Below are 12,007 nucleotides of genomic sequence, written 5' to 3' on the forward strand. Positions count from 1 at the left end.
TCTATTATTTTCCTGTTGATTTTTTGCTTGGGTGATCTTTCTATTGATGATAGTGGAGTATTTTAATCACCTACTATGATGGTATTGGGATTTATTTCTGGTTTGTCCTCAAGTAGGTTTTGTTTGATAAAAAGGGCTGCACGTCTGTTTGGTGCATAGAGATTTATTATTGTGATGTCCTCTTGTTGGTTTGTCCCCTTGATGAGTAAAAAGTGGCCTTCATTGATATTTTTGATTACTTTTGGTTTGAAGATCAGATCCATATATTAATATTATATGAATATATATATTATATTAATATATCCACATCCAAAGTTTCTTATTTCCATTTGGTTGGAAAAACCTTTTACATCCTTTCATCTTGATGATGTGTCTATACTTAGTGGTAAAATAGTTTTCTTGAAAACAGCAGATAGAAAGGTCCATTTTTCCTGATCCACATTGTTAACTTGTGTCTTTTGATAGGTGAGTGAAAACCATTAATATTTAAGGTTATAACTATAGGTTTTGATTTAATCACTGCAAAGTTAGAGGCTTTATGTGGTTTGGTGTTTTCTTGGGCTTTGCATATTTTCGAGCCTGTCTACTTTTAGTTATTGTGATCTTCCTCTTGTAGGCTCTTGAGGTTGGTTGTTTGATTCTACAGTGTATTATTCTCTGAAGTCTTCTCTGTAGGTTTGGCTTTGTTTTCATATAATCATAGGGCTAAACTTTATCATGGAAAGTTTTCCTTTCACAATCTATTAATGCAGACACTTTACTGGATACAGTAGTTTGACTTGGATTTTTAGAGTAGGAAGTGCTGCATTTCAAGCCCTTCTTAGTCAAGACTGTGGAAACTTTTTTAAATTGGACTGAGTACACTTTACAATGTGTGTTGGTTATGAATCTATTGGGGGCCAGGAGTGGAATGTTGTAGTTTGAATAGATGGTCCCCAATATATTCAGTGTTTTATTAGTTTTTAGTTTGCATTTGCAGCCACCTGGCTGGAAGCAGTGTCACTAAGTGGATCTTAAGGTGTGGTGGTGGTTTGAGATTTCAGTCTAAAGATATGCAAAGTGTGCCTAGCTGGCGTTCCTAAAGTGTGCTGTGTTGTGTGGCTTTTGGCCTTTAGGCTTGTGCTTCTTTCTCTCTGCTTGGACCTGTGAAATTAGGCCAGCTTATTCTGCCATTATGGAACTTCCCCTGATTCTCTAATCTTTAATAGATCCCTTCCTTCATAACTGTGTCTGGTCTGGAAGTTCATCTCAATGAACCTGGGCTGTCTGGAATAATAGGTTTTATGAAAATATAGTATGTGTACAAAAAACTGCACAAAACCTAAGATTGAAGCTGATGAGATTTATACATCTAGCACCAGGAGCATCGTAGCTGGCCACCCCTCAAGTCTCTCTAGTTGTTTCCTGTTATGCCCTGTAGACCACTATAATTCTCACGTCTGTGCCATGATTATTTCTTGACTGTTTTCGTGACTCCAAAAGGATATCCTATTTTTCCTGGCTTCTTTCATATGTCACTGAACTTGCTAGGGTTATATATTTCTTGCAGCACTTTTTATAGTGCACGTAGATAAATCCATTCATTCTCAGTTCTGTAGAGTATTTTTAGATAAATATAGCACAATTTATTAATTGATTCTGCTGAAAAATCCACTTTGACATTTTCTTGTTGGGGTCCATTTTGAACAGTGCTGCTGTGAGATCTCATATGCACATAGTTTGGTGAATGTTCATGCCTACTTCTGTTCACCATATAACCTAGCACTGGAATTACTGACTCATAAGCACTAATTCATACAGGATAGAATAACTGGCTAGAGTTTAAGACTAGTTGTAAGAGTTAACATCCCCAACAAGATAAACCATAAAGTTTTCTGACTGTTCCACATTGTGTCACTTGATATTTTTTGTTACTTTCATTTCAGGCAGTTTGATGTCAAATGTAAACTTGTTAAAGAGACACATCTTCATAAACATCCCTGACCTGTTACCTTAAGTGAACTTGATCATGGCAATGGTAGCCAACTTATTCTCTCCTAATGAAATGCATCTGGGACAGACTGAGTGCACCCAGGAAAGCTTCAATAGTGAATGATCCCCCACTTTTCCTTGCTACCCCAGGAACAGATGATCTCAGTTCACAGTTGCCATGGTCTCCTGAGAGTAGGTTTGCTAAGACTTTCTTTTTCTAATTTCTTTTGGTACAGACACTACAGGATTTTTTTTTGCATTAATTAGAGCAAACTCCACTTCAAATTTATATTTTATTTACTGTGATGATTATATCTTTTTCATAAGTTAGGAGAGTCTAGAAGTGATTGTTTATTTGTGACATGGCTCTTTGTATCTTGCAAAATTGTCTTTTTTTTTTTTGCAATTATGGGGATTGGAAAACAAGATGTATTCTCTATTGATTCACATTTCCAGAATTCCTTCTTGGTCAAAAGTGCAAGTTTGTTGACGCAATGTTTGTGTTTTGGGAAAAGAAAAAAGAAAAAAAAAAGATCCAGGAGGGGACATGTTGCCTTCTTATTAGCTACTTTCCATGTTCTCTCCTTTGCTTTGCTTAACTTGTCATCTTTTTAACTTACATCATTCCCCTTCTTACTGGCTTACTCTAAAACAAAGGTTTGAGGGTTTTTTTTTTTTTTCATTCATTTCTACAAGTATCATTGCATTAGGAAAGTATTTCTTAGCAACAAGAGAATAATTTTTTTTTAAATATTCTTTATTTATTAGGTGAAGAGGAAGAAAAGAAACAGACAGAGGCATATATAGAGAAAATGGGCATGGCAGGGCTTCTGACCACTGCAATCAAACTCCAGATGCATGTGCCACCTTGTGCATCTGGCTTACATGGGTCTTGGGGAATTGAACCTGGGTCCTTTGGCTTTGCAGGCAAGCACCGTAAGTGCTAAGCCATCCCTCCTGACCAGGCAGTTAAATTTCAATTGTGATATTCTTCTAGTCTCTTATTTGAAAAGGTTTGAAATTATTTTCTGATATATAATAATGTGATCCTATGAATCCCAAAAGTGTAGTATATAATTATTATTATATAATTAGTTATGAATAAAGCATAATCTTCTCTTTACAAATAATTTATATCTTTGAACTGTTATTCTTATTTTCCCCCTTTTAAATTTTATTTTATTTTTTTTCCTTTCAAATTTTTCTTTTAAAATTTATTTTTCATTAGTTTCTATTTAGTAAATACAGGCAGTTTGCTGCCATTATTAGGCTCATCCATGACCTACCCCCTCACCATTGGCCCCTCCTTGTTGATTTATATTGCCCTTTCATTCATAAGATAGGCATATATAGTGAAATGCAATAAATTGTTATAATATATAGATAAGATGTCTCAAAAACAGAAAATGGCTTAGGACTAAAAGGCGCCATACTTGTACTAATCAAGGAAACACTTCCATTATATAATTTTTCAATATTTTATTCAAGTTTCTTAAATTAGTTTTGTATGCAGCAAATACAGGCAGTTTGGTACCATTATTATGCTCATCTGTGGCCTACCCCTTCCCCATTGGCCCCTCCTTGTTGAGGTATAGGGGTGGTGCATTGTGGAGTTAGCCCACAGTTATTGGTATGATAAATGTCTCTGAATATCATGACCCAACATGTGGCTCTGACATTCTTTCCGCCCCCTCTTCTGCAAAATTTCCCTGGGCCATGTTGGGTTCATGTTTGGTCTGCTTCAGTGATGAGGTGTTGGGGGCCTCTGGGGCTCTGGTTCTTTGATTTGGTAGGAGTTGGTTTTTCTGTGTTGGTCTCCTTCCCCCTTGTGCTGGTATCTGCTTTATCAAGAAAACAGCACCCTTGCTTGTTTCACCAGTTTTCCTTAGTTTCAGCTGGGGCCCTTTTGAGGTATGATGGGGTGGCTCTCTCCTTAGGTTATGCATCTATCAGAAAAAGAGAAGCAGATTCTCCAGTGGACAGTAAGTTAGCAACAGGATAATTGAGATAAACCTTACTTTTTTTGATAGAGAGTTTAATAGGTGTATGCCCTCTTGTAGCCCATGATTGATGGTAGGTAGCTTGATATTGGAGAGAGGATTTATTTTTAGGTATGATTCTGACTTGTTTCCCAGCTCCAGCTATGGGTCCCTTACCACTGAAGGGATCAGTTAGCCAAATCAAGAGCAGTTGGTTCTCCACCATGGATGTGTGCCACTATTGCACTTGTGTGGGCATCACAACAGACTATTTTCTGCTAAGTAGGTTAGATGATGACTTGCTTGGAGAGATATTGGTTATTTCCCCCAGTCACCCATGTAGCACCTTCTTGTACTAGATACACTGAATGTCTGGGGACTGACTCTCTCCTGGCTGCCAGCCATGCCATTCCATTTTGCATGTCAGCTGCCTATGGTGTCTTCAGGAATAGGGTCTTACCACTAACCTTTGGTGGGTCATCAAGTACTCTGACAGAAATCTGTCATTCTTTCAGAAAACCTTGTAAGTTTCTCTGATCAAAAGCTCATTGTGGATAATAGCCCCATGCTGGTACTGGTAGTCACAGGTCAGTGCCCAGTAAGAATGAGGAAGAATATAACTGATATACAAGAATTAGGGAGGAGAGAGAGAGAGAGAGAGAGAGAGAGAGAGAGAGAGAGAGAGAGAGAGAGAGAGAGAGAGAGAGGGAGAGGGAGAGAGGGAGAGGGAGAGGGAGGGAGGGAAGATATAGAAGGTTTAGGTTAGATTGATCCTACCCTCTCCAGTGTCTTGTGGTTCAGGTGTTTCCTGTAAGTGCCTGGTGAGGGTTCAACCATTTGGTCTGCCTTTTAGGAAGTTTAATTTTATGGTACCATTGCCATTTGGGTCTAAATTAGTGTTTCTAACCCCTTCTGTGCCCTCCCCTCCCTCCCCATCCATCCTAGTGTCTAGTCCATGAGATGCTTACTGGGTTTGTAAGGTATCTTGGGTAGATTCTGGTTAGGTGCTGTAGATGAGTGAGACTATGTGGCATTTTCTTTTTTCTGTGATTGGGTAAGTTCACTAAGGATGATCTGTTACAGGTTCACCCATTCTTCCTCAAATTTCTTTGTGTCATTTTTTCTTACTGCTATGTTGAATTCCATTGTGTAGATATACCACATCTTAATTATCCATTTTTCTAGTGATGGACATCTGGATAGATTCCAGCTCTTAGCTTTTACGAATTGAGTCACTACAAACATGGTTGAGAAAATCTCTCTGGTCTGTGGTTTGAAGGTTTTAGGGTAGGTGTCCAGTAACAGAATAACTGGGTCTGTTGGTAACTCTATAGTCAGCTTTTTCAGGAGTCTCCATATTGCTTTCCTAAGTGGTTGTACCATCCTACATTCCCACCAACAGTGGATGAGTGTTCCTACTCCTCCACATCCTCACCAGCATTTATTTTCATTTGATTTTTAGATATTTGCTATCCTTATTGGGGTAAGGTAGAATATCATGGTTGTTTTAATTTGCATTTCTCTGATGATTAGGGATGATGAACATTTTCTTAAGTGTGTGTTTGCCATTTGTATTTCTTCCTCTGTGAACTGCCTGTTCATCTCTTTGCCCTATTTTGTGAGTGGGGTGTTTGACTTCTTACTGTTTAGATTTTTGAGTTCTTTGTAGATTCTAGAGATTAGGCCTCTAATCAGTTGAATATCCCACAAATATTTTCTCCCATTCTGTGGGTAATCTATTGGCTTTGCTTATTGTATGCTTGTCTGTAAAGAAACTATTCAGCTTCATGTGATCCCATTGGTTGAGTGACTGCTTAAGATCATGAGCTACTGGGGTTTTGTTCAGGAAGTCTTTCTCCATTCCTAAATCATGGAAAGTTCTTCCTAAATTTTCTTCCAGTAGTATTCGAGTTTCTGTTCTTATATTGAGCTCTTTGATCCATTTGGATTTGAGTGTAGTGCATGGTGAAATGTGTGGATCAAGTTTCAGTTAACTGCATGTGATTCTCCAGTTTGTCCAGCACCACTTGTTGATGATGCTCTCGTTTTTCCAGCTTATATTGTTTGGGCCTTTGTCAAATATCAAGTAGCTATAGTTGCTTGATCCAAAGTATGGGTCCTCAAGTCTATTCCATAGGTCTATACTCCTGATTTTATGCCAGTACCATGCTTTTTTTTTTTTTTTTACTATGGCTTTGTAATAATGCTTTAGATAAGGTATGGTGATGCAACCAGAGGTATTTCTTTTGCTGAGGATATGTTTGGATCTGTGAGGCCTTCTGCCTTTCCATATGAAATTTGAGATCTTTTTTCTATCTCTGTGAAGAACACTGTAGGGATTTTAATTGGAATTGCATTAAATATATAGACTGCCTTTGGTAGGTTTGTCATCTTCACAATGATAATTCTGCCTACCAAGGAGCATGGGAGGTCTTTCCATTTTCTCAGATACTCCTCAATTTCTTTTTTGAGTGGTTTTATGTTTGTGTTGTATAGATCTTTCACTTCCTTGGTTAACGTTATTCCAATTGTTTTTTTTTTGTTGTTGTGTTGCTATTTAAAATGGGACTATGTCCCTTATTTCTTTCTCTGTATCTTTGTCATTTGCATATAGAAATGCTACTGATTTTTGTGCATTGATTTTGTATCCTGCTACTTTGCTATAGGAGTTAATCTCCTTTAGGAGTTTGGGGATGGAGTCTCTTACATATACAATCATGTCATCAGCGAATAGAGCTAACTTAACTTCTTCCATTCCAAATTGTATCCCTTTTATTTCCTTCTCCTGTCTAATTGCTTGAGCTAGGACTTCCAGTACTACAAAAGCAGAGGTGACAGAGGACATCCCTGTTTTGTTCCTGATCTTAATGGGAATTCCTCCAGTCTCTCTCCATTAAGAATTACTTGGGCCTTCAGAGCTTTGTATATTGCCTTTACTGTTGCAGTCCAGTTCGCATTGCTGGTAGAAATCACCCAACCAAGAGCAGCTTCTGGGAAAAAAGAGTTTTATTTTGGCTTACAGGCTTGAGGGGAAGCTCCACTTTGGCAGGGGAAAATGATGGCATGAGCAGAGGGTGGACATCACCCCCTGGCCAATATAAGGTGGACCATAGCAACAGGAGAGTGTGCCAAACACTGGCATGGGGAAACCGGCTATAAAGCCCATAAGCCCGCCCCCAACAATACAGGAGACATTAATTCCCAAATATCTGTCAGCTGGGAACCTAGCATTCAGAACACCTAAGTTTATGGGGGACACCTGAATCAAACCACCACACTTTATTATATTGAGATATATACCAACTATGCCAATTCTTTCCAATGTTTTGATCATGAAGTGATGTTGCATCTTGTCAAAGGCCTTTTCTGCATCTATTGAAATGATCATATGCTTTTTATGTTTAACCTTGTTTATGTGGTGTATTACACTGACAAATTTCCATATGTTGAACCACCCTTGTGTTCTTGGGATAAATCCCACTTGGTCAAGGTGGGTAATGCTTTTGATGTGTTGTTGCATTCGGTTTGCGAGGATTTTGTTCAGGATCTTTGCATCTAAGGCCATTAGAGAAATAGGCCAGTAATTTTATTTTCTTGTGGAATCTCTGCCTGGTTTTGGAATTAGGGTGATGCTAGCTTCATAAAAGGAGTTGGGTAGCTTTCCCTGTACTTCAATTGTGTGGCACAGTTTAAGGAAGATTGGTTTGAATTCTTTCATGAAGGTTTGATAGAATTCAGCTGAGAAGCCAACTGGTCAAGGACTCTACTTTGGGGGAGTTTTTAAATACTTTTTCAATCTCCATGAGTGTGATGGGTTCATTGAGGTGACTATTCTGCTCTGAGTTTTGGATAGATGGTATTCATCCAGGAATTTATCCATCTCCTCCACATTATCCAGTTTTGTGCAGTAGAGGTTTCTGAAATAAGTCCTGATGATTCTCCCAGTTTCACTTATGTCTATTGTGATCTCTCCTTTTTCATTTTGAATTTTGTTAATTTGAAGGTTCTCCTTTTTTTTGCTTGATCAAATTGGCCAGGGGTTTGTCAATCATGTTTATTTTTTCAAAGAACCAGCTCTTTGTTTTGTCAATTGTCTTAATTGTTTCCTTGGTTTCCAATTCATTCATTTCTGCTCTGATTTTAATTATTTCTTTCCTTCTGGCGCTCTTTGGGTTGGATTTTTCTTGTTTTTCCAGTGCCTTTAGGTGGATGGTTAGGTTATTGATTTGGGATCTTTCCGTCATTTTTATGAAGGCATTGAGTTCTATGAATTTTCCCCTGAGGTCTGCCTTCATTGTGTCCCATAAGTTTTGGTATGATGGGTTCTTATTTTCATTCAATTCCAGGAATTTTGCACTTTCCTATTTTATTTCATACACTATCCATTTATTGTTTAAAAGTGTGCTGTTCAGTTTCCAGGTGCTGTTGGGATTCTTTGTGGGTCTTTTTTTTTGTTGATTTCTAGCAATATAGCATTGTGATCTGATATCATGCAGGTAATTATGTCAATTTTCCTAAATATGTGGAGGCAGTGTTTGTGACCTAGTGTATGATCTATTTTAAAATGTAACATGGGCTGCTGAGAAGAATGTGTAGTCTGTGGATTTGGATGGAAAGTTCTGTGGATGTTTGTTAGGTCTAAGTGCTGTATGGTTTTGTTGAGCTCTCTTACTTCCCTGTTGAGTTTCTGTTTGGATGATCTGTCTATTACTGATAATGGTGTATTGAAGTCCCCAGCTATGAAGGTGTTGGTGGTTATTTCTGTTCTATTGTCAAGTAAGTTTTGTTTTATGAACTGTGGTGCCCCTGTGTTTGGTACATACAAATTTATGATTGCAATATCCTCTTGACAGATCATTCCCTTGATGAGTAGGAAATAGCCTTCTTTGTATTTTTTTTATTATATTTAGTTTGAAGTCTATTTTATCCGATATTAATATGGCTACACCTGCTTGTTTCTTATTCCCATTTTCTTGGAATATTGTCTTCCACCCCTTTACCCTGAGGAGGTGTCTGTCTTTAGTGGTGAGGTGGGTTTCTTGAAGGCAACAGATTGAGGGGTCTAATTTTTTGATCCATCCTGTTAGCTTGTGTCTCTTGATGGGTGAAGTAAGGCCATTAATATTTAGGGTAATGACTGTGAGATTTGATTTGATCTCTGCCATATTGTGGTGGTAGATATGTGTTAGTATTTCATGGGCTTTGAAGTTTTTGTGCCTACTCTGGGTTTGGTTGTTGTGATCAGCTTCTTGTAGGCATTTGAGTTTGGTGATTTGTTTCTTCTTTGTGGAGAATTTCCTGAAATACTCTCTGTAGGTTTGGTTTTGTGTTCATATAATTGTAAAGCTGAGTTTTGTCATGGAAAGTTTTTCTTTCACCATCTATTATGAGGGATACTTTTGCAGGGTAGAGTAGTTTGGGTTAGAAGCCATATTTTCTTAGAGTTTGGAGAGTTTCACTCCAGGCCCTTCTAGCTTTCAGGGTTTCCATTGAGAAGTCTGAAGTAATTCTGATGGGGTTACCTTTGAAAGTGGTGCTCTGTTTCTCCCTAGCTGCTTTTAGGATTTTCTCTTGGTGTCAATGTTTAGAGTCTTAATGATAATATGTCTTAGAGGGTTTCTCCTTAGGTCCAGTCTGTTTGGAGTTCTGTTGGCTTCTTGTATATTGATGGGCTTTTCTTTTAAGAGACTGGGGAACTTTTCTTTAATTATTTTGTTAAATAAATTCTCCATGCCTTTGGTCTGAAATTCTTCTCCTTCTGGTATTCCAGTGATTCTGATATTAGGACGTTTAAGTGTATCCCACAATTTCCTCTGATTCTGTTCGCAGGAACTTTTGAACTTACTGAAATTTTTGAACTCTCGAACTGTTTCTTCCATCTTGTCTTCCAGATCAGAGTTTCTATCCTCCACTTCGCTGACTCTGTTTTTGAGGGCCTTTAGAGAGTTTTGGGCTTGTCAATTAAGTTTGCATTTTCTAGTACTTTTCTATGTATCATTTCCATCAGTCTGTCAAGCTCCCTTTTCACATCATTTTCTGATTTTCTTGATGATTCTTGGAAATCATGCCTGCATTTCTTTATGTCTTTATTTAGTACGGCCAGCTGATTTTTAAGTTCCTCTTTTTTTTTTCACTCTCCATCAAAACTATTACCTCTCTTTGAACTCCTTCAAATTTCTTATCAAATTGTTCTAGCTTAGTGATTGTAGCATCCACATGATTATCAGTCCTTTGTTGCTTTCCTGCAAGTTCTATCAGTATGTTGGTCAGGGATGCATTGCTCATAACTTCAATTTTATGTTCTGATCCTTATAACTCTTCTATGATTTGGTTAGATGCATTCTTTGTAGGACTGGGTGGTCTAACTGGATTTTCTTGCATTTGATTTTTCATGTTATTTCTTTTGCCTGTCCTCTGCCCATGACAGTGTGTTGGCACATAGGTGGGTGGATCAGCCTGGGCTCTAGCCAATGGGAATCTGAGGCAGCCTGGGGCAGTTGTCAGGCAGCCTGGGCTTTGGCTCCCACTTGCCAAAGCCGCCTATCTACTGCCTGACAGGGGCGCCAAATTTGCTTGAATTCTGAAGCCCTAATGTGCCAAAGCTGCCTGAATTTGAGCTTGGAGGGGTCTGAGGTATAAAGGCCTGAAGCAGTCCAAACTGGTTGGGAACCCTGGGACCCGGAAACAGTCTGCACTCCCTCTCACAGGAGAATGTAGGATGGCAGGCCTGGCAGACAGGTAGGAGAGGGCACCTGAGCTGGCACAAGTGAGAGAGACTCTGGACTTGTGTTGCAATTGCTATGGGACTGGGCTCACTGAACAGTAGTGTGGGCAAGTGTGCAGAGCGGTTTAAGCTTCCGCACCCAGGTATCAATCTGTGCGCACAGTCTGGGTATGGAAGCGGGTGTAGCAGCAGTGGGGTGAGAGACTGCGACAGCGGGTTCGGATCCATGGAGGCGGGTGCGGGTCCCCAGCAGTGGGTATGGAGCCATTGCAGCAGGCGCAGAGTTGTGGAGGGGCATCACGAGCAGCAGGGCTCAAAGGCTATTTGGTGTTAGGGTTGGTCTACCCACTGCTAGGGGTTCCACAATTCACTGTTTTCCCCCACCCCCTCTGTGCCCTCCCACTGATAAGAATTCCCAGAAACCCCTTAACGTCTTGCCTTTATTTCCCTGGGATTTTCAGGGCACCTAGGCAGTCACCATCTTGTCCGAAAGTCTGTTATTCTTATTTTATTTATGTTATTTCTTACAATATCTAAAACAATCCCACATAATTTTAAAAGAGAAAAATGTTTACAGTTTTTTCTTTACAATTTGAGACTCTTTGCATAACTAGAAAAAATTCTTAACAATTTGATGTGAATAGAAAATTTCTTCAAATTTATACAAATACCCTCATAAATTTTTCTTCAAATGTTTTTAATTAAAAGAAGCAAGGAAGCAGAGGATGGTAGTTAATGCTTATAATCCCTGAAGTAGATTCTGAAGCAGGAAGATCATGAATTTGAGGCTAATCAACATCAGAAAACCATAAACATAAAGGAGTAAAGATAAAATATTTTATAGATGGAAAGAATGTAATATTGACATTCTGCTTCCTTTTAGATGGATAATCAATCATTTTCATGTAACTTCTTTTTTATGTTTTATTTACTTATTTATTTGAGAAAGAGAGGCAGACAGAGAGAGAGAATCTCCAGCCAATGCAAATGAACTCCAGATTCATGTGCCATCTTGTGTATCTGGCTTTATGTAAGTACTAGGGAATCAAACCTGGGTCCTAGACTTTCCCAGAAACTTCCTTAATCACTAAGCCAACTCTCCAGACTCACATAAATTCTTAAATTAATCAGTTTTGTTTTTTTTTTTTGTTAATTTGCTGTTAGGACAGAAATGCCATACATGGTTGATCTTTCTATGACTGCTCAATCAAAAATTTCTCATTTACATTCTTGCATTCCTGCACCAATGACATATATTGTTGATTACAGGTAGTTTAGACATGCTTTTAGAAAATTCCTCCTTTGCTGTATTGTCATTATTCAATATTATTGT

This window comes from Jaculus jaculus, chromosome 1, assembly GCF_020740685.1.
Source record: "Jaculus jaculus isolate mJacJac1 chromosome 1, mJacJac1.mat.Y.cur, whole genome shotgun sequence".
In the NCBI taxonomy this organism is placed as follows: domain Eukaryota; kingdom Metazoa; phylum Chordata; class Mammalia; order Rodentia; family Dipodidae; genus Jaculus; species Jaculus jaculus.